At 36.6% G+C, this 15,024-nt stretch overlaps 1 protein-coding gene across 1 annotated transcript in view; it reads right to left on the bottom strand.

The window, feature by feature from the left end:
- The window catches only part of LOC126754571 (craniofacial development protein 2-like), a 484,843-nt gene that overhangs the window by 283,797 nt on the left and 186,022 nt on the right, over positions 1–15,024 (bottom strand). The gene's annotated exons all lie outside the window — the stretch shown is intronic.

The raw sequence follows: 15,024 nt of genomic DNA, 5'->3' as shown, positions 1-15,024 counted from the left end.
ACCCAGACATACCCAATGTATGTCCTGCATGCAACGAGTCTCCGCATGACACTGACCACCTCTTTGCATGCCCTACCAACCCCACTCATCTAACACCCCGTTAGATGACATCGATGACAACACAGATAACCCTTACCATCCTAACGGGGACTGATAAGCCGTTAAAACAAGAACAACAACATAAATTTAACATCTTGGTTATTCAAAGAATACTTAGTCGACGGTCTGAGTTCAAAACTTTGTGCACACGTGTCACATGGTCGGTGTTTGTCGAAGTCGGTTTCCCAGCACTATCTCATCAACGACCTCTTTCCGGCCCTCCAAAAAGGCCTGGTGCTACCGAAACACACCACTTCTTGGTAAAGCAAAATCCGGATAAGCCTGCTTGATCATATCAAACGTCTCTGTCGCAGATTTACCGAGTTTCACACAGAATTTAATCGCGTACCTCTGCTCTAACAACGCTTTCCGGCTTGCACCACTCACAGAAACACGTTGCGCGAAAATGTTTGTCCTTACTCTCCAGGTCTCGGAGACAACTGTCCAGCGGCCAGCTCGTTAGCTAGAAACGCTTTCTACAGAATCCAGTCGGTGCGCGCACGCTCCGAAGTACAATCGCGGCGGAAGAAAACCAGTACTATTACTTTCCGGATAAACCCTATAGATCAGAGACGAACAGGTCCGAACAAAGACAATTTGAAATTCTCTCCTCCTTCAACTGTATTCAAGAAAACTTGGGTCACTGCGTTGCAGAGGCCACTCGGCGGCTTTATCGCTGCTTACATAACAACGAGAGATATGTGGATGGGGCGGAGGTGCTAGAAAAGAGACGCAATAACTTTTCGCAGATAGGTCTAAGCTGGTATGGAGGATTGGTGAGTCAGTTTTCTGTAAGGAGCACTCTGTCAATTTTAGCATTAGGCTACCGGAGCACTTTAGTGTTTTTCAGACAAAAGTGACTATTATATGAAGATGTACAGCCTCTACCAGGTACGGAGATTATCCACTTCGACAGCCTCGATCAGGTAGATTAGTATTCACTTCGACAGCAGAGCGGCAATACTAGTGCTGATCTTGGTAATAGTGCGCTTATAGCTAGTTAAGGAGTGTCTGTCCCCAGTAGAAATATTATCAAGCTACTTTATCATTAGACACCTTTGCGTGCCTGTTTACAACGGGATGCAACTATATAACCGATGAGCTAGCCAGAGGAGGAACGTTTGTCCCGCTCACATCGGAATGGGAACTCCTTTGACATTTTGCGTTCTAGCACCGAACCAATAGACGACTTGCTCCTGTGTGAGTGTAAGATCCATCCGACCTAGAGTAGAACACAAGAGATCTAATGAACTGCTTCCTATCAACAAAATTCTTCTTGCCGCCATCGAAGAGATTCCAACTGGGCATTGTCCAAGAAGTATTCATTAGTAAGGATAAAAACTTTGTCATACGCAAGTTGTGAAAATTGTTTACAGGAGGATGAGGTGGAAATATGTACGCACCTCATCCTCCATTGTTTGGTCTTTGGATTACTGAGGTGGAATTATCTCAGCAGTCTTATCTTCGGCGAACTAAGAAACTTAGTTGAAGCGGAGGCAATTCATATAGCTTACTATTCTATCAGAGCCAAGAATGAAAATGGACCAATACGCATTTGAAACTACATTACATGTAAAAGCCTTTACTTACCTAGACTTCGAACTTAGTAGCGGTAACTCAACAAGCCTGATTATCGATGATACTTGTAGAATACAACCTGGCAATAGGTCATAAGCGAACTTAATGAAACAGCTCAAAACTACTAAATAGACAATGTAAGCTTGCCGTACACAAAACCATCATTCGACCAGTTTTATGCTACGGCGCAGAATAATGGATACTACACGAAAAGGACAAATCTAAACTGCAGGTCTGCGAAAGAAAGATCCTAAGAAAAATCTTTGAAGCAGTAATAGGCAATGGCGAGTAAAAATGCCACACGCTTTATTCAAGAGCAGCGACTAAGATGGCTCGGTCATGTAACGAGAGAAGCCAACAGGAGAGCGCAGAAGAAAATTGTAGGGCCACAGTATTCACCACTAAAGCAAGGGAAATACCGCGATCAAGATGGATTGACGAACTCAACGAGATGTTTGGAGAGCACATAAGCAGCAGGCCAAAGCTCACAAAGAGCTGCAGCACCAAAAGATGATGATGGTGACTTTTCTAGCATGTGAAAGAGAATATATTTTTTAACTCAAATTTGAGCTGGCAAAAAATGGAAAAAGTATGCTTTTAAGATTCATATATAAGGATGATATGCTGTTCGCATTTTTTAAAGTTTGCTATGAAATATTTGCACAAAGTATATAATACATTAGATATATTTATATATGTATGTACATATGTATATGCTAATTAGCTATATACCATAAACGATTTGAATATCGAATAAAATTAAATAAATAAAATGCGGATATTTATGTGTGTGTGTACGGCTTTGCAAATTTTATGTTAATTTACTCATTGTTAATATCGCCAATTTATGCTTGCATTCACATTTTGGTTTTAGTAATTTCATTATGAAATGTATCACAATACAAGGATGGCTTGATGAGGCAGAGGCTGGACTCTTTAACAACGAAACTTTGTTCTCATTCTACTTAGTGTATATTTACCGACATTGGTAAATAGCCAGAAACAGAAAACTAAACAAGGTTAAGCATGAGTAAACTGATATCAGACGACCAACCAGCGAAAGGGTCCCGTGTCCAAGATTGTAGGTATTCAACGGTGCAGATATGTCCAACAGTGGGTTATCCATCTACTTCGTTGCCAATATTGAGTTTTGAGTTATTTACTGGCAGTTTCTAGCAACACTTTAAATGGTAATCAAACATTCAGAAACGAATGAAAACATAGGTAAGTCACCAAGAATATGTGTTCCTCTCTTGAAACTAAAAAGATAATGGAGAAAACGTTAACTTCGATTGCTCCAAAGTCGTAATACCCCGCGCAAATACAATAGGTTCCATAAAACAACTTATTTTTATCGGTTACAGTAATCTGATCTGACCGAATTCTACGGAAATTGCATCGTTGCAATGTACAACAATTCATGTCAAAAGGCTATAGTGGTCCGCTATTGTCAGTTCCGACCAATGAGCAGCTTTTTGAAGTGTTTCAAGATATAAAAACCGTTTTGAAAGGTCAGGATCTAATGAGCAGGTCAACACTTGGGAATATTGAAGATATTAATTAAGAGAAGTAAGTGAAACGTACATATATATTGGAAAGTAAGCCGAACTCTATTTATTAAAGATATTTCATAAAAAAATTGTCGTCCAAAGTTATCATGTCATCAATACTCTCCAGGAGCGATAAGTTGTCGTTAAGCTAGAAAAACATGAAATTAATTCAGATTTATTGAACGTACAGACGAAAGTTTCTAAGATACTCGATGACGTAACAATTCCAAGTGAGCCAGGCTCAGATATATTTTATCGATTCTGAACTCTACTATTAATATGTTTATCGAAACTTAGAAAATTTATTAACTTAATGCTATGGGATTTGAATGAAGAATGCATGATAACAGGTCAATTGAAATGAAAAATTAAATTTATGTAATATTTAGTTAGCTCTAATCTTTGAAAAGCGCTTGTATAAATTTGACAGCTGTCGGATCATTAGTTTATGAGATATAAAATTATAGGTGAAGCAACTTGTGTAAGTTTACAAAAAAGGGAACAAAAGGAATTTCGTGAATTAATAAAGAAAGAAGAAAAAATACTGGTGAAGATTGAGCAACATTATTTGCATTCTACACCAGGGAAATGGACACCCGAAAGAGGTTATTACCGACGAAAACATAAAAAAAAACTCCACCAAATGATTTCGGATACCCGTAAAGAGAAGTTGTTCGAGAGAGCTGAGGCTTTAAAGATATCAACTGAACGTGTATATCATTCATTCATGAATATTTGGGTATGAGAAAGCTCAATGTAGAGTGAATGCTGCTCGAGTTCACTTTTGACCAAAAATAATGACGTGTTGGTGATTCGGAGCAGTTTATGGATACATATGTTCACGCCTAGTTAACCCGAATTTTTGCGTCGATATGTGACAATACATGAAACTTTACCCCGAAGTCCAAACGGCAGTCATCCGAGTGTATTGTATAATAATTTTTATTGGACCTTTTTAAGGACGAAATCGCCGAAACTGTTGGATGGACGAAACGCCATCAAAATAAGAAGTCTTTTTCACCAATACACCGTGTCAGAAGTCAGTGAACATGATGCCAAAAAACCATGAAGTGGTCTTCGACTTGCTTGTGATCGCCAAAACTGAGGCAAAGGGCAAATTGTATTACAAAAATGGTATCGAAAAATTGGAGGGTCACTATTATCAATGTATCACTCTTAAAGATAATTGCCTTAAGGGGTTAGGCACGAAAAAATGAGAATTTTCAGTATTTTTTTGCTATTAAATCGTGTTATTTTACAAAAGTATGCCATATTGGCATTATTATAGAATGTGTTGACTTGAAGTCACTAAAATTTCAAAAAAAAACATTAATTTCCAAAGTTATAGTTGTTTGTATTGACCCAGTTCCAAAAAAGGTACTTGCGGTGACAATCATAAGTCCTTGGAGATTCATCTAAAATCAATCGGACAAAAAAAAATAGTTTTATAAATAGATAATCCTGGGCCTGATTGAAGGATTCTTTTGTTTTAAATTAACAAAATGGCGATTTCAGGAAATTTTTGTCTAAATTTTTGGGAAAAAATCAACAGTTGGTCTTAAAAACTCGAAATTTAAAAAAAAAATCCTTCGATCAGGCCCGAGTTTATTATGTATTCTTAAAGCTGTATAAATTTTATTAAAATCTACTGAGCGGTTTTCGAGTTACAGTTGTCACCAGTTCAAAAAACATTGCTTTGAGAAAAGTTTCACACTATCGCTTTGAAGTGCCTGGGCTCTCTTTGCTATTTGTCGAATAACTCAAAAACTAATTATCGGATCAACGTGAAATTTTCAGAGAATATTTTTAAGATATTACACTTAACGAAAATGCAAAAAAAAAAAAAATAATTAATATTTTGAAAATTCTGACTACCCCTAACCCCTTAAGTTGAGTTAAAAAATAATTTTGCCAAAAAACTAGTTTTACTATGGTAGGCCGGGGACTTTTAAATTGACTAGTTGTTAGGATCTTTGCAAGAGTTTTTTCTCAAACAAACATAGCAATATTTTAAAACTCATTCCTGGCATTAAAAACATTTTTCTTCAAAAACTCATCGACTAATTGGAGAACCCTCGTATGACACGCTTTTGTTGCTGCAATGTTATTTATTGTACTCGAATTCAAATGAACATCCGAACAATGAAAACAATAACAATGATTACGAATGTAAATAAATGTACCAAGCTAATAGTAAACAAATCAGTTAAATTAAATTTACATTTTCACACAAAACAATCACATACCATATATTTACATACATATTACGGTAAAATTATGGAAACTGTGTCGGCGCGTATATTTGAAACCACACGAGACCAGACCCCCATTTCAATTCACACGCCGATAATGGTATTGGCTTTGGTTAAATTATTTGGACATATTTAATTAAGCTGAGTGAAGTAATTACAGTTTCAACTGTAAGTTACTTAAATTATTTATCCAATATTTTTAAAGTCAATTGGATTTGAATTTAATTTTGTTGTTAATTTATTACAAAGGTATGGGCTTAACAATTCATCGAAGTAATTAAATTAATTGATACAAGTATAAAAAATATGTGCTAATGTATTACTCATACCGCATTTCACTTTTTTCAAAAGTTCGAAATTTGTTCTGCTAATGTAGTGGGCATAAGCACCCCGCGAAAACGCATCCTATCCCCCTTGTTTTGAGTCACCTTGATCAACGAATTATAATTTCTCTTCAACAAAGAGAACTTCAAGGTTGCCTACACACTGACGACCTCGCTGTCACTTTTTCAAGATTTAATCTTAATCGCTTATCCCGACACATAGAAAGGGCCCTTGAGACCTCCAACGGCTTGTCTAAGGGTTATGGACTAATTATTAATCCGGAGAAAGCAGAAATCTGTCTTTTCACAAGAAGGATGAAAACTTTGCACTTTCGAACTCAGTCAAATATCTCGAAATTATGCTACTTAGATAAAAAACTAAACTGAAGAAAACACATTCGAATGGAATTCCTGTAGAAGAACTATTGACCCAAGCTGAGGTTTACGACCCCAAATGGTGTATACTGACGTATGGTGTATACTGACGTATAGTGTATACTGACGTATGGTGCAGTGGAATGGTGGATGACAATATCGGAAAAGTGACGTATTAAATCCCTGAAACAGTTGAGAGACCAAAAAACTGCTACCCATTGGAAAGAGGGAGCTTAGCAGCATTGTAGAAATCATCACAGGATAGCTGCCCTTAATATTCCAGCTTCGGAAAATAGGTAAAGGGAATTCTAGGATGATGAGACACTGGAACATTACCTATGCGAATGCCCTGCCTTCAGCCGTATGAGAAGATATATATTCCACGGCTCCCAATATTCAAACTTTAGAGATATTGTGAAGCTAGGGTGGAAAATATCAGGTTTCTTACCAAATCCACTGACTTACTGGCTAAGGCTTAAATTGGCTACCACCCGGGAGCACAATGGACCTAATAATGGCCCAAGTACGGCCGCCTGTGGTCTAGGGCTTACGCGCCTCTCTTTTCAACCAACCAATCAACTATACTGGACACATTTCCGTCTACATATCTGTCTGAAAACCAGTGTTATATAAGAAAAAAGTTAGTTTTTAAATTAAACATAGATTCAATATTAGCAATAAACAATCTTGGAAGAATTGGGAAGTTGAGAATTGATAGTGACGCAAGAATTACTTTCCTTGGAAAAATAAATTTGTTAGTATGTTCGACGTAACTGTTACTAGTTATAATTTCAAAGTTTTGGAAAAGATTCACAAATAAACAAACTAACGTCAGCAATGATGTTTTACGGGAAATTTCGCTTGTGTATACTGAATTCGAACTAAGTATGGAAATTCTCTCTCCCTACTATATGCAATATATAGTATATACATACCTATGTCGGTTCAGGAATGATCGAAGGAAAGATTCATTTCGAAAATTTTCGAATTTTACCGAACAGCGTCGTTGGATTTTGAACCCCCCCTGTGTTGACCAAGCCACCACTCTTTGCATCTTACTCGAGAAATTGCGAATATACGTTGACCACAAGCTCCATCTGGTTGACACTAAGTAGAAAGGGAATCCGACTTAAACTATGTTGAAGGATTCAACAATAGCAGTACCACACAACGGAAGCATTGGTAATTCATTCATCACAGACACCTGAGTACGCCACTATTTCTCCTCATCACTTCGCTGTCGTAATAAATAGTCATCGTATGGTGTCTAATACGGCAACTCGAGGAAGTGAACTTGGCAGACGACATTTCCTTCTATCGCACAAACTCTCAGCCATGCAAGAGAAATCAAAGCTGGGACACACTATTGGACTTGAGGCAAACATTGCAAAAACAAAGTCATTCACTCCAGCCGATAACAAGAAGCACAAAGCTCAGAATAGTGAAGTGGACGTTCTTGTATGGAATATGGCTGGTCTCAAACTCCAAACAGCAAGCATTCAGTCATAAGGCCATTAAATTATCTGCGAGATATTCTGTTTAAAACTATAAGCAATGGACAATGTTTTATGTATAGAACGATGAGATTGACACACTTTATAAAACCTCAGTTGTGGTTAAAATTAATGCAGAGTGTTAGGCTGTGAAAGTATTCAACTGTCAGCTGACAATTACAAGGGAAAGGCTGCCAATCAAATTGGAAAGTTCATGCCAATTATTGGTTCACTTTAATAGATTACGCTACTTAGATTATGTGAGTTCTGTAGTGTTCTCATTTTGGTTCTTCAAAGTGGAGTAAAATTATTTGGTGCGCAACTAAGTTTCCGCTGTTTCTCAATAGATGGCTCCAACAGTTAGTGGTGATCGATTTTGATAACTTAGCTTAAGCATTTAAAAAGTAAACTTCGTTCACACATTAGCGACGTTGTTTATGTGTCACATACTTTTGTTTGTGCAAATATGTCCAATTTTTTGCCAAATAATCGTCATTTACGGGCAGTGTTGATTTTCTTCTCACGAAGAATCAATTCAGTATGCGACGATGCATATTTTTGGTGCAAAAACCAAGAGTTGTCAGCTCACAACAAATAGTAGTAATAGCCTCAAATAGTGTTCGTTGTTAAGTTTATGGCCGGTCACAAAGGATTCGGAGTGCACCACATCTCGATAATCGAAGAAAACTGTCAATATAACTTTGATTTTTGATTTATGACGTGGTTTTTTCGGTTTCGGCTCACCTTCGCCACGACATTCGGTTAATTGACCGTCTGCTTCTGTCAACGCCGAATGCACTTTATGTACTTCAGAAACACAAGCGTATACTAAACACTAATGATTTTGATGTGCCATTTGACACAGATGTCACTGATAGTCAACCAACTTGAAAAAAAATAAATACTTCGACGAATGGGTTTTTGCGCGAAGTTTAAATTTAAAATTCTTACTATTTTTTACCTACAGTAGTATACGAAAATAATATTGTTTTTATCCTACCAACAGTGAAGTCCATAGAGAAATCTGTCCAATCCTTCCTTTTATAACATTTTTGGTACTTTTTTCGGATCCGAAATTTTCGCATGCATATGCGAGTAACTGTTTATAACAGCAGAATTATGCGGTTATACCGTTGTAATATAATTTACACGTTAAAATAAAACACCCATGACAAATGGAAGTTCAAAGCAAAATTGAATTACGAAGTACCAAACCTCCCACAAGCTTTGGAGCACGTACTAATAAACATCACACCTACAGGTAAAAGTAGGTATAAGCTTGTATAAAAATTTATGTGTGAGTTTATATGTATACGAAATTTACATTTTTCGACCATTAACCCACTGCATTCAGATCCTTTTGCCCTTCCGGCTACACCTTTGCACGTGTTTTATTACCAATTTCTAACAACTTTGCAACTTTCTCCTCCCAAAAACCACCTCACGAAATACTTTCATGTAATATTTTATACACGTCACATATACAAATACAACATGAATGCTTGTTTTTGAGAATTTTTGCATATTTTCGTTTTGTTGCCGAATTAAAACAATTCGACTCCATTACACTTTTGTTCGTCTTTCCATGGTTTGAAAGTTGTCAGCATCCATTAGGAAGAAAAGCAAAATTTTCATGTTTATTTGGTTACTTTACAACAACAACGTTGCTGCAGAAACGTTGCCATCAGCTCTTACACACGCACACACATACATATTAAAGTATTATTTATAGTTGCATTTAAATTCGCAGTTATGTAAATGAGCGCCAAATAAATTTGATGATGTTTACAACGCTAGTATTTTTCGAGACCTTTATTTTAGCATTCGTCCTTCTTTAATTTGGATGACGGATAACAACATGTAAATAGAATTTGGGTTAATTCAACTGCAATATAATCCGAGCAATGGGCGTTCATTCTGTGCTACATTAATACATATATGTGCATTAGGGTGGGCCATTTCGAGGTTCCCTACTTTTTTAAAGAAAAACACGGAAACATTTCAAATTTAATGGAGAGTGTTTGTTATCATTCGAAAAAACATTCTTTGGCATTTTTTTTTTCAAGGTTATCTCTTTTAACTGTATATAACCCCTTAAGATCTCGACGCCAAGGTGATGGTGTTGGTAATGCAAGGTGCATTCGAAAGTAAACAGGACTTTAAAAAAACAAAAACAAAACAAATGGTGTCTTCGGCAAAATCAATTTATTTTATTAAAAATAGTCTCCTTCTGCTTCAATACAGCTTTTTGCATGGTCCAAAAGCATGTCGAACGAGTGTTTTAGTTCGTTGGCGGGTACGGCTGCCAGTATGCAAGCATTTTGAATCTACGTCTGCATAACGCTTTTCTTTCATGGACAAATGCATTTTTCCGAAAAGGAGGAAGTCGCACGGTGCCACATCAGGTGGTGATTAATGGTTAAAATGTGATTTTTGGTCAATCAGCCTTCGAATTTTGGATTCTGAGCAATCTTTGGTCGTCAGTCAATTTGTGGGGAACAAATCGTGCGCACTCCACGCACAGTTTCGATGGTATTTCCGGTGATCACGGATTTTGATTGGTCCATATGTTGATCGTCATTTATATCCTCACTATCATTTTGAAAACGTTGAAACCACAGAGTGCATGGCTACGGAATAGGCAATCATCGCCATAAACTTGTTTCATCAATTGAAACGTTTCGGTATAAGTTTTATCAATTTTGAAACAAAATTTAAAGTTGGCTCTTTGTTCGAAGCTCATTTTCGCACCGAGAACACAAACATACTGACACTTAAAATGCAATAACTTCACTTCCAATCAATGAAACGTCATGAAATGCTCACTGGACAATCGATAAAGGTAGGTTGAGTGAATTCTTTACAGTAAGTAAGGAGTTTTCTAATGCTAACTATTACTTTAGCAATGGTGCGCAACTATAAGAAAAAGACCAACCGATGTCAGATAAGTGAGGATGATATGAAAAAAGCTCTTGCAGACATAAAGCATCAACGCGAAACAGCTACGTCAGCAGCGGAAAAGTACGGATTGAAAAGAACAACTTTGATCATGCGATTGAAGAAACTAGATCCTTTGAGGAGCGATTCAGATTCTGGAAATGAGAGTAGCTGTGATGAAAATTTAATTTATCACTCTAAATACACAAGCCATCAAACGCTAACGAGAGTTCAAAAGGAGCAATTAGTCGAATATGCTAAGAAGTGTGCGTTTTTTGCATATGGATTGTCGTATAATATATTCAAAAGATTTGTTTACGAATTTGTTGCCGCTAATAACATACCATGTCCATCTACTTGGGAAACTAACAAAGCAGCTAGAGAAAGTTGGCTTTACGGCTTTTTGGAGCGAAATCCATTCATCCATTTGAGGCCTATTGCGCGCTTGGCGCCAAACATAACACAGAAAAGTGGATCTTCGCGAATCCTCACTAGTTCACCAGAAAAAAGTCAAGCTTTGGATTTTCAAACTAAGAGAATCACTCAGTTTTCCAAACGTTCTCTAAAATTTACAACAGAAAGCAAGAAAAATCAAAAAAAAAAACAAAAATCAAAACAAAATAAGCGTTCATTAAATGAAAACCTTACATCATCTGACGAAAGTATTATCAGTCTGAGATCAGACAGCACAGAGAAATGTGTCAACAAAGATAATTGTTTGCTAAAATTTTCGTTATTGGATGATGAGAATTTAAAGATTGGAGAATACGTTTTGGTAAACTTTGGGGGAAATGGTATGAAGCCTTTTTATTACATTGGCGAAATTGTAGAGGTATTTTGCGATGCTAGCTTCAAAATAAATTATTTGCGTAGACTATCTCCAGACAACTGGGTTTTTGTAAAACCAGTTGTGGAAGACATATCTATAACTCTTAGAAGCGAAATTGAGTTTAAACTTCCGACTCCTAATAACCCAGCTTCAACTTCTCGCTGCCGCGCTAAATATTTGTTTGATGTTAACTTTGGAAGCTCATACATTAAATAAATTGTCTGAAATATTGAATTTTATCTTCTTTTCCCAAAATAATTGTCGTTGATATGTATGTTTTTCCAAAAATAGTGGTATTATTTTATGAATACATTTACTGTTATTTTAATAAAACATTCAGAAACAAACTATAAAAGATGAGTTTTATTTAAATGAAAACCAAATTAAATTAAAAAAAAGAAAGTTTCACGGAAAATATGCTTGTCAAATGTGCGCTCGAATAAGTCAAATGTGGGGGACATTTGACAAATTATGTATTATTTTTTAATTTCAAATAAAAAATAGCTTTGAGTGTTTTTCCAACTTTTTACTTTCATTACTAAGTATCCAAACCCTGGTGCTTTTAAAGCTGTAACTCATTTAAAATTATATTATATTTGGTAGAAAATAAAGGACTTTTAAATGAAAGTGTCAAATGTACCCCGTCTTCCCCTATGTACTTTGAGAAATTTTTTTAGAAACTACATTTTTTAAATAGTATTCTTAAATTTGTATCTGAAAGCTCGAGTTCTCTGTATGACCATCGCCAGCAGAAAACCTATTGATAAAGGTTCTATTAAAGATTAACCCATTAGCCACCATTTTGTATCAAAATGTCAATGCTTTACAAAGCCTGAAAGAAAAATAATCGCTTTCTTTTTTATACCCTGAACAGGGTATACTAAGTTGGCCACGAAGTTTCTAACACACAGAAGGAAGTGTCTGAGACCCTATAAAGTATATATGTATATAAATGATAAGTATGTTGAGCTGAGCCGATTTAGCCATGTCCGTCTATCTGTATATATACGAACTAAACCCTCAGTTTTTAAGAAATCGTTTGGAAACTTTGCAAATGTCATTTTCCCTTCAAGAAGCTGCTCATTTGTCAGAACTGCCTATATCGGACTACTATAACATATAGCTGCCATACAAACTGAACGATCGGAATCAAGTTCTTGTGTGGAAAACTTTCACATTTGACAATGCTTCTTCACAAAAGTTGGTACAGGTTATTTTATAAGATAATAATGTAATCTTCGAAGAAATTGTTCAGATCAGCTTACTATAGCATATAGCTGCCATTCAAACTGAACGAAAACGAAATTTTGTATGAGTTATTGTTCATAGAAATAATGTAATATCGGAAGAAATTGTTCAGATGGGCTCACTTTAGCATAGAGCTGCCATACAAACCGAACGATCGGAATCAAAGGACTCATATCTGAAGTCTAATATACGTAAAGCTCAAACACTTTTTAATATTCCGGCATATCAACGAGCTAATGCAAGCTAAAGCTTCAATAATCGCTCTTACTAAGTTTACATTCAAGCTATTACAGTTAGCAATTTTAATGGCAACCAAATCCCCAATTTCTTCGTGAAATTTGAACAGACACTTGCGGTTACTGCATATTCAACTAATATTGTCATACGCTCGGCTTCTTGGCACACTCTTACACACACAGAATAATTGTACATATGTTTTGCCCCCACAAATGGCTCTTTTTACTAGGCGACGGCATCATCTTCAACTTTTGATGTTTTTGTCAGCTGCACACCACACATGTCACCTACACACTCACACATTAAAATGTCTTTTTGATGGCAGCTGCTGGCAGTTGGCAGAAACAGGTCATAAGTATAAGCGCTGCAACGGATGTGCGACATTATTTCCGCATGAACGCCATTTTCAATGGCACTTCCCACGCGTGTAGGACGTCTACCCGCAATGCTGACAGTGCAACACAACTGTTTGTAAAGCTACTACATGTGTTTGTGGAAGCCACATTGTACACGTTGCACATGAATTGACAAGTAAGACAGTTTTCAAACAGAAGTTATCACGGATCAAACTATGCAACTAAATATATGAGGGGCTTAGGAGACTATAAAAGTAGGGATGCCTATAATATTAGCAATATAATTTCAATATGTATTTCTTTGCCCTTTCTTCTAGTCCTACCTACGAGAGCAGTAGTACTTAGCCTCACCGCGCGATTGTGCCACTATTGCAAGAGAAATCATACTCTATATTCTCATAAACGCCAACTATCAAAAGCCAAAACGATCTCGTAGTAATATTTTGTCTGCTTGTGGAACTGGGCGTAAGGACTTTATTGCAAAACGTTACGTGATTTAAGCGCAATCATAATGATTTTATATTATATGTCGCTTCGTAACCGTCGACGATACATGGATCTACTGGTATACAGGGAACAAGTTGAAACTGTACATACTACAATCAGGAATTGATACTTTCTGAATTTCAATTATATATTGAGTACCTAAGAGCTTGAAAAGTTTTGGTTTGATGTACGCAATTTTTAGTTATAAGGTGACACACAAGTGCCTCTTGCCACTTCGATCGCTTTACCATGTTAGAATTTTACATGTATATCTTACTTTGTAGGTTTTCGACTAACCGCGTTTTGTGGGAGTGGCAGTAGTCCCATTACGCCCATATACGAAAAGTCACTCGAATTTCAGCTCGTCTCGTCATTCTGATTATTTATTTACACATAAACGCTAGGATGCATATAGCCGTTAAATGAACAACAATAACTGTATATTATATATATGTACATATATATATATTTATATATATATATATAGTGTTGCTTTACCATTGCTTTCAAAATATCAAGAATTTGGCCTGAGAATCGCCTTATTACACCTAGACGTAAACATCGGAGATTCTATAAAATATATATATATAAGTGACAACCTGAGTCGATTTAGCTGAATCCGTTAGTCTGCATATACGACAACAAGTAACTCAGTTTTTAAAATACCGCTCTGAAATTTGGCACAGATCCTTTTCTTCCGAAAATGCCGCTCATTTGTCGGAAACACCGATATCGGATCACTATGGCATATAGCATAACAGAACGATCAAAATCCAGTCTTTATACAACTTTCCTTATTTGACAAAATATCTTCAACAAAATTTAGATCAGGTCACTAAAGCAAGCAGCTATTATAGATAGATAGATAAGAAAATTGAGGCTTTGCACGGCAACATATGGTCTATTACTTCCCCTATATCACATATGGTCACAAAGGTCCAGCATCCTGAACAGTTTCAGGAGCCTGCTGGACGCCATTGAGGTGATGTGATCTCTGTCCACGTAGATGGAACCTAGAGCCTGCTTCTGCAAATTGCTGGGCAATCCAGAATCAGATGTTCTGGAGTTTCCTGTTCCTTTATGCCCGCTTACCCTTTTATGCTCCGGCACCCACATTAGGTTGCACACTGATAGGCGGTTCAGCATTCCTATATACACTCCCCCAGCAGCTGTCATACAAGTTTACCTATCAAAATCAAGTTCTTTACTTCAGACTTCCAATTAGATTAGCGATAACAGCTAATCGCAATAAGTAGTATTC

Source organism: Bactrocera neohumeralis, chromosome 4 (assembly GCF_024586455.1).
Source record: "Bactrocera neohumeralis isolate Rockhampton chromosome 4, APGP_CSIRO_Bneo_wtdbg2-racon-allhic-juicebox.fasta_v2, whole genome shotgun sequence".
NCBI classification, from domain to species: Eukaryota; Metazoa; Arthropoda; class Insecta; order Diptera; family Tephritidae; genus Bactrocera; species Bactrocera neohumeralis.
Note: the sequence above shows the minus strand (reverse complement) of the source record. Positions and strands in the feature narration are given on the sequence as shown.